The sequence below is a fragment of the Aulostomus chinensis genome, chromosome 13 (genome assembly GCF_037954235.1).
Source record: "Aulostomus chinensis isolate RoL2024-O1b breed Wild chromosome 13, RoL_Achi_v1.0, whole genome shotgun sequence".
Classification (NCBI taxonomy): Eukaryota; Metazoa; Chordata; class Actinopteri; order Syngnathiformes; family Aulostomidae; genus Aulostomus; species Aulostomus chinensis.
This window is the reverse complement of record NC_141332.1, coordinates 10862075-10875739: the sequence shown is the minus strand read 5'-3', so window position 1 is coordinate 10875739 and position 13665 is coordinate 10862075.

The window sequence follows — 13665 nt, the reverse complement described above, 5'->3', positions numbered from 1 at the left end:
CTCCTGCTTTAAGCATCTGCTGGATTGTTTAAATCACAATTAAATGATTTTATTTTTCACAAAACATCTGAGAGAGACAACCTGCCACTAAGAAGATGAAGCTGAGAGTGAGAGTCGAACAAGGAGGCAATCTGTGTACTATCACATTATTCTTTTTTTTACTAATATAATTAAAATATATTTCATTTCACGAGCCACTAATTGTAAATCTGTTTCTTGTTCGTCCTTGGCACTTTTATAATCTAAGAGAGGGATTATAGAAAGCTGGTGAAGATTACAAACCAAATGTATGAACATGGCTGAAATCCACAGAAAATTAAACAAATTTGTATTGTAGCGGTGTCACGGAGTTTGTTCAACTCCCCTTTATTTGGTTCGTTTTCAAGAACTCTTGAAAATCTCTAAGAGGATTGTGTAACAAATGACCTCCCAGGAGCAGGAGTCTCCTGCTCCTATAGTCCCGGAGCTGTCATTCATTCACTGTTTACCTCAAGTGTCTCTGTAAATTCTAAATTAAACTGCGTGTAATTTCAGCAAATGATACAGGAATTAATCAGATTTTATTTTCAGTAACAATTTTGGCTTCTGGTAATTATAAAAACACAATAATCAAGATAAAATGATTATATCGTTGCATTCAATAATTCTTTCGGTTTTACAAGAGAAACAGGATGGTGTTTGCTTGTCGCAGTTTTCAGAGCAAGAACTTCCTTCTCACAAGGCTCCAGTGTAGATGAGCTGTTGGAGAGACTGTGCTTGTCTGCTGGAGAGTACCTATGCTGCCTCTTAACCACCCGCTCGCTCTAAACGTGTCTGATATATTCATAGATACACTTGTAGGTGAATGCATAATATTATATCCCTAAGAGAGGCGGAGACAAGCAACCAGAAAGCATAAAAAGCACTAAATGTTGTAGTTGACATCAGTGGCAGTTATACAGCAGATGTGAAAACTCAAGTAGCACATATTAACTTTGACTCAGCGCTTACATTTAACATGGATTTTTTTCCAGTTTTACTGTTTGAATCATGTTTATCATGCCAGAAACGGTGTAGCAACATACAGAATCTCTAGTCCAACATCTCACTGTTAGAGAAACTGTGAACTGTGAGCATGAAAGAGAGCTACAGTTGCAGTTTGCACTTTCACCACAGTCCAGTCACAAAAAGCGGATCTATTGATTTGTGGACACGGAAAAAAAAAAAAAATCCAGGGCACTGCACAACTTGCATTTCATCGGATGCATCATTTTTATGCCTCCATCACAAATTCTTTCAGTGGGTCTAATGTTGTGGTGGCAACAAGAAATTCCATTCTTGGTAAGGCGACGCTACAACCTGAAATCAGTGTTTTTGTGTGGTTTCGAGAAATGTTGCTCCTTGAAATTAAATGCAGCGTTGAGACGTTCAAGTTAAGGTCACCTTACGTGTAGCCACTAAAATACCCTTGGTTAGGTCAAGGTTGAACTGGGTAATGGTGCTGTGTGAAATATTCTTCAGATCGAAATGCATCATGTTAAAAGCTGTGACATGAAAATAAAAGTAAATTTCCATCCATGTGCAGAATGATACATTAAATACTGTGACATTTTTTTTCCCCTCAACCTCTTTTGATGATGCATCCTTGATTGTAATGGCACAGATATTCCAAAAATCCTCAAAGGACTCAGTTCACAACTCATTCCTTGTTTATGCAAAATAGGTAACCTGAAAATAATCTCTCGTTGCTTTTGTCTAATCCCCACACTATTTGAATATGTGCTTGTGTACTGGCAAGCAATCCATGCTTTGACAAAATAATCCCTCTCTGCATAGCGGACATTATCCACCTCTGCATCAGTATTCTGGGACACTTTCACATTAACCACCATGCAGGATTGCCCCTCTGTCAGTTTTTTTGGGTTTCCTTTATTTTCAAATTTAGTATTAACTGTGGTTAATGATCATTTTTATAACATGAATATTGAATGTTCTCTTTCTGTTATTCCTTGGAAATGAATTTGAGATTTGTGTATCGAATCAACAAAAGAGTGAAAGTACTCGTGAATGAATGTTTTCTTGTATATTTATCATTTCCTGCTCAGCCCACAGGGTGAAGCGCCAACCTGCTTCACACAGTCATTGATGAAGACGCGATTAGCGATCGAACCAGAAACCTTCCGTCACCGCACGACCTGCTCTACCCCCTGAGCCCTGGCAGACCTGCAGGAAGTCCCCACATTACTTATCCTGTCTGGCTCCTAATTACATGAACTATTGTACACATTATGAATTAGCTTCATAATTGAACCCCAAACTGCTGATATCACAGAAGTGTCTCCTGAGCGCTGCGACTGTGTTACATATCTAGATGAAATATCGACCAGCGTTTGTGACAAATCTAACCCTGCAAACAGGTATTCTTCCACAGACATTTCAAGACATGTCGCTGAGACATTTGCGGTGGATCCAATTGAACTCAGAGGAAGTGGTTTGAAATTAATTATGTGTGTGTTCTTGGGGCATGAAGCCATAAGCAATGAAAGTCATATGATATAATTCAGTCATTAAGAAATGGCTGCTTCATGCAACCTATCTCCTTGGTCTGCCCCTTCAGCGGTAATTTCCCCAGTCAAGGTCATGGCCATCAGCCATCAAGCCACCATCAGTCATTTCCTAACAAAGTAATATATATGAGGGCTAATCATTAATTACCATCTCTTGACATGGCCTGCTTTTTATTATAATTTGTGACAAAGGAGAAATCAATAATGTTTTACTGAAATAAATTGGGTAGCGTAGGTAAGGCTGACAGTTGGCTTGCACAAAGGAAAGTGGCATCAAACTTTTAAGTGGCTGTATTTACCCACGGGTAGGGTGATTGAATATGATTTGCTCAATCTATCCCAGTGTTTTGCTCTTCTTTCACTTAATCCCTGGAGTGCAAATGTTGTCAACTCCATTACAACTCCTGGCATGAATGAATACACTTGGCACGGTGACATGTTTTAGATAAAATATCTATGTACTTGAGAAGACACTTTCAAGCCCGGAGCTCAAACAAGATTAAATGGCTCGGCAATCGTTTGTGAATCTGCAAATGATTTGAAACAAAAGTAACAATGATTAAATATTACTGTCCTTTTCCTGTCCTCCCGTAAAGGATTTATTCAGGGAAGATCCTAGAGTTTCTCCTATCATAGCTCAAATATATACAGCGCAGTTCATATTTTTGACAACTTACAAAAATGAATGTATTCCCCTAATTTGATGGTCAGTTATTTTTTTTCAAAGCTGTCCAAGGATTAAAGCATTAAATGAACTGGACTCTGCGGAGTGACTGATGAGCTGACGTCAAATTCGCTATCGCTCATGAATGTCCTGTGTCATCAGACTCCCATTTTTTTTCCCCATTTAACAGCAACCTGATTATTCTCTTCTATGAACAGCCATGATAATTATACCCTGCTGCAATAAGGAAATGCAAAAACATGGGAAATAGACAAAAAGAGGGTTAAGCTGCTTCAGCAGTTGCTAAAGTGTCGTGTGGGTTTGAGGGGAGAGTGATCAGCGTGGAAAACCCAGAACAAAAAGTGACAGTCAGATAACAGAAATGAGCATGAGTGATGGACAAGAAGCAGGGGGTGAAAGAAAGAGAGCGAGAATGGGTGTCCACCATGCAGTTGAGCACAAGAGGGGGGATGAATGAGAAGAGGAGAGGGAGAGAGAGAAAAAGAAGTGATGAGAGAATTAGTATGAGAAAGAGGGAGGAAGAGTGAGGTGTGATAGAGTCACAGAACAAAAGGAAGACAGAAAATGGGGAGGGAGCGCTGAGAAGAAGTAGAGATGGTGGGGAGAGAGAGGTGGATGTGGAGGAAAGTGCTAGAGTGCCCCCCGCAGGCCTGCTGACATGTTGAACCGTCATAGCAACCCAAACTGATGCATGCATCAGTGTAATGCATTGCCTGTACAAATTGAAACATTACACACAATGATCTCCTGAATGGTCACAGTCATTTCCTAATACGATAAGTGCAGTGAATCAAATGAATGCAATGTATTCTTCTCACTGAAACATTTTGTTATCTTATAAACTATTTAGAATTCAAATCTCCTCTAAATCCAAAGAAAATGAGGAAGCATTAATGCCAAACTTTGACAGTCTTCTACCCCGAACAGCAAAACTGTTGCTGTGCACACACTCAGAGACTCACCTGCTAAATTCACGTGGCCAAGGAGACTCCACATCCCCAAGGTCAATCAGCACATCACATCCTACTTGTGTTACCATGAGAACAAGAGGCCTAGCAGTCTCATTGATATTCACAGTCACACAGATGTACATTTGCAATAGCAATTAAATGTCTTTTTGCATTTGTAGACCGGAGGGGGGAAAAACAGCAACAGTGCGATTACAAAACAGTTGCAATGCATCTGCTGCAAATATGATTTCATTTAAAGTGACTTTTCATGGATTTTTCATGCAAACCTCGAAAAACCCATTTTGACTTGCTTTGATAATATGCAAGTTTTATTATTGCCATTCATTGCCATCATAATGTGTTCACTCAAATTGAAAGCGGGTGTTAAAATGCCAAGAGCACATTTTAAATAATTTCATGAGTGAACACAATTCGAATCAGGCTAAAAGCAAAGGAGGCTCTCTTTTGATTACGCAAGCAATAAGTGCCCTTCATCTCGCTTCCTTGTGTGTGGAGCACAGTGGGGGTGCTGGGAAAAAAAAAATGAATATTGTAAGGTCTAAACTCGAGGGTTCAGTCAGAGTCAGAAACATTAACCTTTGTTTGTGCTGCAGTCTCAACTTGTAGCTGTGAGGAGGCAGAGCCTACAGCTGGAGAACCTTCAGGGACAACCACACAGGCAAAGAAGAGGATGAAAGGCGGATACGAGATAAAGGTGAAGGTTACAGGGGACGCGTTTGTCTTTTCATCATTTACATTTTTCTTTCACATCCCTCAAACTGCTGTTGGAAGTGAAACATTATGATACAAGTTCCCAATGCTCAGTGCTCTGATTTGATGGGTCAGGTGTTTCATGACTAAACATGCTGAGGCTCTCTATAAATAGTGCAGAGCAAATGCTCATAATGGCCTTGGAGAGCAGGGGAAGCATGACTGACATTTAGCATGTCCATATATAATGGAAAACTCCCAGACCAGCATGTAAGTTGTACTTGTCCTTTAGGTAACATAGCAGAGTACTTATTGATCTGCAATTGCCTCATAAAGGTATTGCTCAGCAAATAAAGAGTGGGGTATAAACGGTCATACATTTATTCATCCTCCTCATGACCCCACTCACCCGCAGAGGCGAGAAAAGAGGGCATTTGATCAATGAGAGATGAAGAAGATAGAAATCTGTTATGCAGTACATCATGAATGTTGATCTTTATTTATAATTCAACATATTCTATAGTGTAGCGAGCCTTATCTGCGAGTGACTCTACTCATCATTTGCAGCCCGCAATCTCTCATTCAACCGAAGAGCAAATGCAGTGCCCCAAAGCAACAATGTTTTCTTTCTATGAGTCTGGCAGCTTAGCATGATGGATAAGTAAGTGCAAGCATCGTTTCACGCAAAGCATCAATGCATTAAACGGTCCACTCAATCATTAGTAATAATGAGTGAAAAAATAAATTGAGTTTCGAAGTAGCTGCTGCTTCACAAACCTGGTGATTAATCCTGCAAGAATAGCAGAACCGTGGCCACGCAGCCGCCTTCCCCCAGCAAGGACTTGACAACAATAGTCCACCTGGACTCTGCCATCCCGGCTCAATGTAATCAAACAGTGTGTGCTCAGAAAATGCAGACATGTTAAAATCTGAAAGGATGACATTAAGGATGAGAGATGAACAGGATGACAGAGGGCTGTGTGAGACAATAAAATCAAGGCCATCCAAGAACCAAGATGGATTGATGAGTCCATTGAGTGGGGATGGCAGGCAGCCAGCTAGCGCAGAGGTCAGTGCAGAAGGATATCTCTTGGAAGAAATGATGCATTTAAGAGGGCCAAGGCTGCCAGGGTGGGCTCACTGGCAGGGAGCGAGGGAGGGAGATATGAAGTGAGCGATGGATGAGGAGGCGGGGAGAGGAGGCTGCTATGTAGATGATGTGAGGACGTGAGAAATCTTTAAAATGAGAAAGAGAAATGACGGTGAGTGGGAGATCAATTTAATCGCATACAGGTATGTGGACACTGGGAGGGGAGATATGAAAGCGGGAGTGATGAAGTGTTAGAAAACAGAAAGCAACAGGTGGAGAGAACGTGATGTGATGAGCCAAGGTAATTTGAATCAATTTGTCTCATTCCCCCGGAACACTATTAGCGGAAAAAGAACAATAAGAAGTCAGTCAGGACATGAAATGAGACTACAGACGCTTCTCCATACCACAGTGTGCCAGAAACATTATGCCTGGAGAGACTGGTTTTATTAATCAAACTGATTATTCTATGAGTCAGGCACTCACACAAACAAGGAAAATAATGGGTTTGAGCCTTCGCCACCAAAAATGATAAATATCACCCATCTGCCCATTGTGATTTGCTGCAATGGATCCGGCTAAGTGTCTGCTAACACCCCGGCTGGCTAATTGAGTTTGGTTTATAACGGTGAGGTCCACAATGAAATTTATGCAACCCATCTGCCACATTAAAAACAATGCCGATGGAGATGAAGTGAATCAGTCAGAAGTTAACTCTTGCTCTTTTCGTTGTTTGGCACACCGTCTCAAGACAATGCCTTTATTACCTCCACTCTCCGCTTCCTTCAAATCCCCTGCTTGACTTTCCCCCCGTAGCCTGAAGGCTGCAGAAATCCAAGCTCTAATGTGAATTAAACCAGAGGTTTCATATATCCTCTCTCCTCAGTTTTCTGATGAGGAAATAAGTGCTGTAAGGCTTATTAGCTGACTTTATGGAGGCCCTTAAATGCTCTCTGTGTGATTCAAGGTCACCACGTAAAGAAACCTAAAATAGAAAGTTTTAGTAGCGATCATTACCTGTTGAATGTTAGATGTTCAAGTGAAACATGAGATCTAAAGAGAGAAGAAAAACAATGAACAGCAAGATTTAGCATAATAGAGTTCACGGGAAAGGTTTCGGCACAACTTTAAATCAGAGCGGTAGACATAAAGAGCTTAACTCCACTTTTAACTCGCCGTGATAATGTTTGATGTGTCAGCTCATTGCATGTCCCGCTATTTAGAAATGCAGCCGGAGAATGAAATAAATGCCCTTAAGATGTCCCCAAGGGACGTTCTTTAGATATTTTTTCCTTCCTCCATCTGTCAGAATCATATTCTCCAACTCACTGCCTACAGAGTTGATAAAACCAGAGGGATGTATGTGTATATTAAGCTTTTCAGAGGCGCAGCTGACATCCACCAAGGGTTAACTCACTCAGTTGAAAAAGAACCTGTTTTCAGGCAAAACTTATCATCCTCATTATTCAGGTCATTTATGTGGAGTTTTCTAAGTCATGGCAGCATCATACATACTTGCATGTGCACACCATGTGCACATAAAGGGAAAAGATGAAAAGCATTTTCCTCTCAGTCAAAAACCTCTTGGTTAGTAAAACTGCAAGAGGTACTTTGGCAGATACAAATATCCCTTATAATTGAGGGAATCCCATTTTCCAAACAAGGATGAAGGAAATGAAAACCTGTGGGATTTAGCTAAAATGCAAAAAACATCTGGCACATTGGTTAAGAATACTTGACAATTATTTCTTGTTACTGGAGAGTGAGTTTGGTGTGTATTTCTGCTCTGCAGGTGCTCTGCTTTGCTTAGACATTAGCTGCAAGCCAGCAATGTCATTCTGTATGACTCTCCAGGCCGGCGGCACTAGCTTGTGCTCATGTTGTTAGCTCAACCTCAACACTGGGTGCACTCTCCATCTGCCTGCTCTGTCAGTTTGGCAAAGCTCCAACAAGCTAGGGGTAACCCCTTCTTTGACTGCCGCCACATCCACATGGGGGGAAAAAAAATACCCACAGCGATGCTTTGATATTTTTCTGAAGCGATGAACAGTGTGACTGGCTTTCTGTGGATGAGAGGTATGAGCTTGGTGATGCACAAAGAGCAGGCTGCCCTTGAAGTGATATGTTGGACAAGTTAAGCTCACCTTTGTTTGACTAGCCTCTGTTCACTCCTCAGCCTTTTGTCATGTTGAACTCAAAGGGTTCATCAACACTAATACACTTGCAGTTTAAAACATTTGCTGTGTTTGCACTACAACTAAAATGGGGAGCTTTGAAAACACTGCAGACTTTGTTGTAGCAAGGCCTTCATGCCTTTTGTGTGGGTACTCCTTTTTCATTGCATAGCTTCCCCTGGTGATGGCTAATCCTCCTGACACTGTATAACCATGTCTCCGTATTTGCACATTCTCCACTGACCGCCTCACTCACCTTGACTAACAGTTCCACAAACAGAGCAACGAAATCTCTAATCTTAATTTTCACCATTGCTCTTCTTCCTCTGAAGTCCTCAGAGCAGAAAATCTGCTTCCTGCTAGTATGGACAGAGATCAATTCTGAAATGTTGCTGAAATGCTTGTGTAGTCAGAAATACTTTTCATCATGAAGGGATATTTCAGATTTATTGATTTATTGTGGTAGAACAGGTCACGCCTTCAGTAGATCAGTGAGAGCAACAGCAGCTCTGATGTACTGCAGTAAAAAAACATATTTTATCTGACAAAAGGCCACCTAAAAAGAATCTATATTTGTGCACAAGTACTGTTCCAGTCCCCATGTGGACTTAGTTATGAATTCAGTTTTGGACCTTCTCATACTCTTGTTTTGTCAGTTTTGCATTGTTGCTTTCCTTTGTGTTTCTAGTCAGCTTGCCTTTTATTTTGTAATTCACTCTCTTCACTCACTCTTTGTCTGTTTCCCACGTTTTTTAGTCCTCAGCTGTGTCTTGTCTGGTCATCACTTTCTGACGGTTGTGTTCCCAGTGTTTCCAAAGAACAGTGTGCTGTATATAGTGTGCGTGTATATTGTAAGCTGCTGTAGAACTCCAGAGTTTTGTGTTTTTGTGTTTTCATAAAATAATATATTGCTGCTTTTCTTTAGCCATCAAACCGCCCTGTCTTTTGGCTCTTCAACTGTGGAACTTCCTTGTAATCTTACGCACGCCGCTCACTGTATTACTCCACTGCACCACAGATCAGCTGATGGAATCACAGGGCGGTGTTGTGTCATGCACACACAGCAAGTTCTAGGGTTGAAAACCGGAGGGTCAAAAGAAAAAGCCATTTGATGGCAAACGTAATGGGATGATAATGTCACAAATACAGCATGCAAATTAACAGATACTGTATGCATTACTTTCGTTCGCCATTTATTAAAATGGATAAAACCTTTTTTGTTGTTGTCTGTGACTCCAAATCTACTGAGGATAAGACCCTTACTGTGGATGATACCTCATACTGGACAACTCCACTTCAACAGACCTGAACTATCCCTTTAATGCTCTTTTGAAATGAAATCATCTCACTGTGCATGTAGCCTCAGTCCCAACCCAACTCAGCGGTCAGGCCTGCTGGCTTCAAGATCTGATCCCTCAGATGAGAGAGCTTTAAACAAGAAACACTGAACTTAAGATAAGTTGCAGATAGCAGCCTGGCTCCTCTCTCTCTCTCTCTCTCTCTCTCTCTCTCTCTCTCTCTCTCTCTCTCTCTCCCTCTCTCTCTCCCCCTCTCCCTCCCTCTCTCTCTCCTCATTGTGCTGCAGAGGTGTGAATCCCCTCAAGGTAGCTTGGCCTGCTGCCCTGTCCAGCACAGCAGTAAACATTGCGTGAGCTGCTGACATCCCCCTCTCACAGTTTCACTCTGTTGTACTGCCAGATTTCAATTACTAATGAGTTGCTGCTATATTTCTAGCACTGGTGCACAAACTAAAAACATGCAAGACCGACAATCTTAATGCAGCCAGACACACACAAGTTGCATGACGAGCAACAGTCCAGGAAACAAATTCCTGCTCAACATGCTGTTTAAATTAAGATGGATTAATAATGAATTTGGTCATTATTTGCCAATTAATTCCCATCAAATTCTAACATACTATAAAGGGAATAACAATTTAGAAACAGGTGGAAGAATTAATTAGCTTAACATGGCCACATGTCCCAGTCTTATCTCATTTATTATGATCCATTACTTTTTTTAATCATCTTTACTTTTTAATCCATTTTCAGTCATGCAGGACTCCTAGCTCTATGTTTAATCCATCCACCCATTTTCTTCCGCTTATCCTGTTAAGGGTCGCGGGGGGGCTGGAGTCTATCAGGTGAGAGGCAGGGTTCACCCTGGACAGGTCACCAGTCCATCACAGGACCAACACATAGAGACAAACAACCATTCACACTCACAGTCACACCTACGGTCAATTTAGAGTATCAATCAGCCTCGTCCCCTCTTGATGTCTTTGGACTGTGGGAGGAAGCCGGACTACCAGAGAGAACCCATGTAGGCACAGGGATGTTGTGCCTGAGCCGGGACTCGAACCTGCAACCTTCTTGCTGTGAGGCGACAGTGCTAACCACTGCACCACCGTGCTGCCTCTATGTTTTATATTAAAGGTAATTCAGAGTAGTAGATATGCTATTTGTATCTTCATATTATAAAATAATTGATCAAAAAGGAGTAACAGCTTTACTCCCATCACAGCCTCTTTGGCAGATAACCATATTTACTTCATTGCTATTGACTGATTACCAGCCAGGGCACATCCAGGAGGAGATTGGTCCACACCGGGTTATTGTCCTCTCTCGGGATCTCTCCTTATTGGTTGATGCATAATATGAGGCGCCTTTTGAACTACAGGACTCAGCAGGTTTGCGTCTGGTATCTTCAACTGCCCTGTTCTTGGCTCTCTGCTTTGCCAAGATAATATTTGACTTTCATGAACCGTCGGCTCTCACACACTGCACTAGTAGAACCTGGCCACAGTAAATGATATTGCCTAATTTTTTTTGTACTCTTAAAGTATTTGGCCCCCGTCTGGAAAAGCTGCTTTTGATACTGATTCCTTCTTCACTCTTGAGCTCATAAGGAGCAATACAGGCAAACTGTCCTGTGCACATACTGCATATCTTTAGCGGGCGCGCACATACACATACACGCACACACACACACACACTTGCATTCCACCCATGCAATCAGCTGTTTGGTTGCTTTAAATGCAGCTCAGCTCAACCACTGTCTCTGTTAGAACCTTTGCTGCTGGAGAAAATGTGCTGTTACACTCTAATCTTGACACGATACGACCCAAACCACATTAATTAAACAAAAGGATATGAATGTCAGCGGCCCCTAGTTTCAGCAGGGGTTCTCAGTTTGGGGATAACGGATCCCCGAGTCTCTTTGGAAAATGAATAAATAGTTTAAGAGGCTAAACGCAAGAAATCTGATGCAGAATTACACATCTGTCCTTTAAAAATCTATTTTAGTATAGTTTCTGTGCATGCTGGTTTTTTTTTTAAGTACTTTGCTCTTAACGCTCTGGTTTTAATAGTAATTTCCTGGTCATTTTCTTGAGTTTATTTGTTGCTCCTTCTATTCAGGTGATTTAACGATGGTCTAAATTAAAGAATGGATAAAAGCCAAAACTTCGATGTTACCAGGAAATTTGCAAAGACGATTGAATTTTTTTTGGGGGGGCCAAAGATGACAGTATAATCGTCATAATTTGAGGGTCAGATCAGTCATGCTGGATGAGATACTTTGTGTTTAAATATTTGTGAAAGGCATCTTATATACATATAAAGAATAAACCCAGCCATCAGGTAGTTCCAGGGCACTCATTTGCAGTTAAGTGGCAGAAGTCAGATCGACCCAGGTTTCAAGGACTGCGAGGTGAGTGTGTGTTGTCAGGGATGAGTTGTACTCAGCCTGTTATAAATGGTGTTTCACTCAAGTACCAAGTATCTTATCAACATGACAATACACTTTTGGGGAATCATGCGTACTTTAGACCTCGGTGTGCTGTCTTTCTCCTGTGATTTTAGAGCTCTCTTTGTGCATTCCTTGGCCTTCATTTTACCATGTACATGCTGTTTTCCCTTCCATCCATCTTCTACCGCTTGTCATGTGAAGGGTCATGGGGGGTGGCTGGAGCCTATCCCAGTAGCCTTCTGGCGAGAGTCGGGGTTCACCCTGGACAGGTCACCAGTCCATCACATGGCCAACACATAGAGACAGACAACCATTCACACTCACAGTCACACCTACAGTCAATTTAGAGTATCAATCAGCCTCGTCCCCTCTTGATGTCTTTGGACTGTGGGAGGAAGCTGGAGTACCAGAGAGAACCCACACAGGAACAGGGAGAACATGGAGACTCCACACAGAAAGATCCTGTGCCTGAGCTGGGACTCAAACCCAGAACCTTCTTGCTGTGAGGTGACAGTGCTGACCACTGCACCACCGTGCTGCCTGCTGTTTTCCCAGTATAGCTGAATTACATGTAATTCTACAGTACTGCCATGTATTGCATAATATCTTAATGATGTGATTTCTGTGTTGGTGCGCCAAGCAGCTTTTCACCCATGTTTACCACTGTGGAATCTGTTTACTGTTGGATCTCAAAATAAATATTTCCTTTGAAATGCAAATCATTGCATGCGCAAAGAATAATGAAAAAAAATGCGTACAGCCCTCTTTCTTTCTGCTGCACTACTCTTACTGAGGAGTATGTAGTGTGCATCCTGAGTTGAAATGTCGGCTTGTGAAGATGCTGTCATCATTTGCAATGATGTCAAGCTGTTTGCCTCTGGGAAATATACAAAACACAATCTGAGTATCTCAGAGATTTCCTGCCTTTTTTTTTCTGACCACTACCTTAAAAACAAAACATTAAAAACATTTGCATCATTATTGCGAGTGTGAAGGATAAATAAATTATGCTCAGTGGTGCAGCATGAAATAAATACATGCTAAAGTCTGTCTGTTTTCAGCTGTATAAAAATGAGCTACCTCCTGTCCAGAGTGAAGAACCCTGCATAGATCTTTGATCCTCCTTCTGATCTTTGAACTGGAATCTCTTTGTAAAATGACACTTGAGAAAGCATTCATCTCTGGTGCTTTCTCTTCCAGATGCCTTTTTGAGTGTTCTAAAGATCTCCTCTGAGTGTTAATCAGAAGAGCTCCTGATCTATTGTGAGGGAAATGTAATAAAACATGTTTAAATGTGCTAAGATGATCCTCGCATTGGCTACTAGACCCCAAAAATTGATTTCTGTCCTGTGTGGTGGTGGCGTCAACTAAATATGTGATAGACTCGCTATCTGCACAAGCTCAGGAAATTACAAATGGATATTCAATGAGCTGCTTGGACTCCGATATGTCACTGGTGAACATACGAAGAAGGGAAAAAATGGAAAGCAAACTCTGATGGTCAAGAAATGAATATCTTATCTCAATTTAAAGCATGACGTCAACTCCACAAAGGACGTGAACGCGAGAGTCAAGTGGTACATCTTAGATTAATCAAGCATTACCATGGAGGGTGAAATCAATGTGAAGCTGCTGCAGTATATGAGCGATGATAAGATTGCTGCAAATGGCAATACTCCGACTTATTTCAAAAGACATCTAAACCAAATGTCACTTATATACGCTGTAGCCCTAAATTTAGTCATCTCTTCCCTAGCTA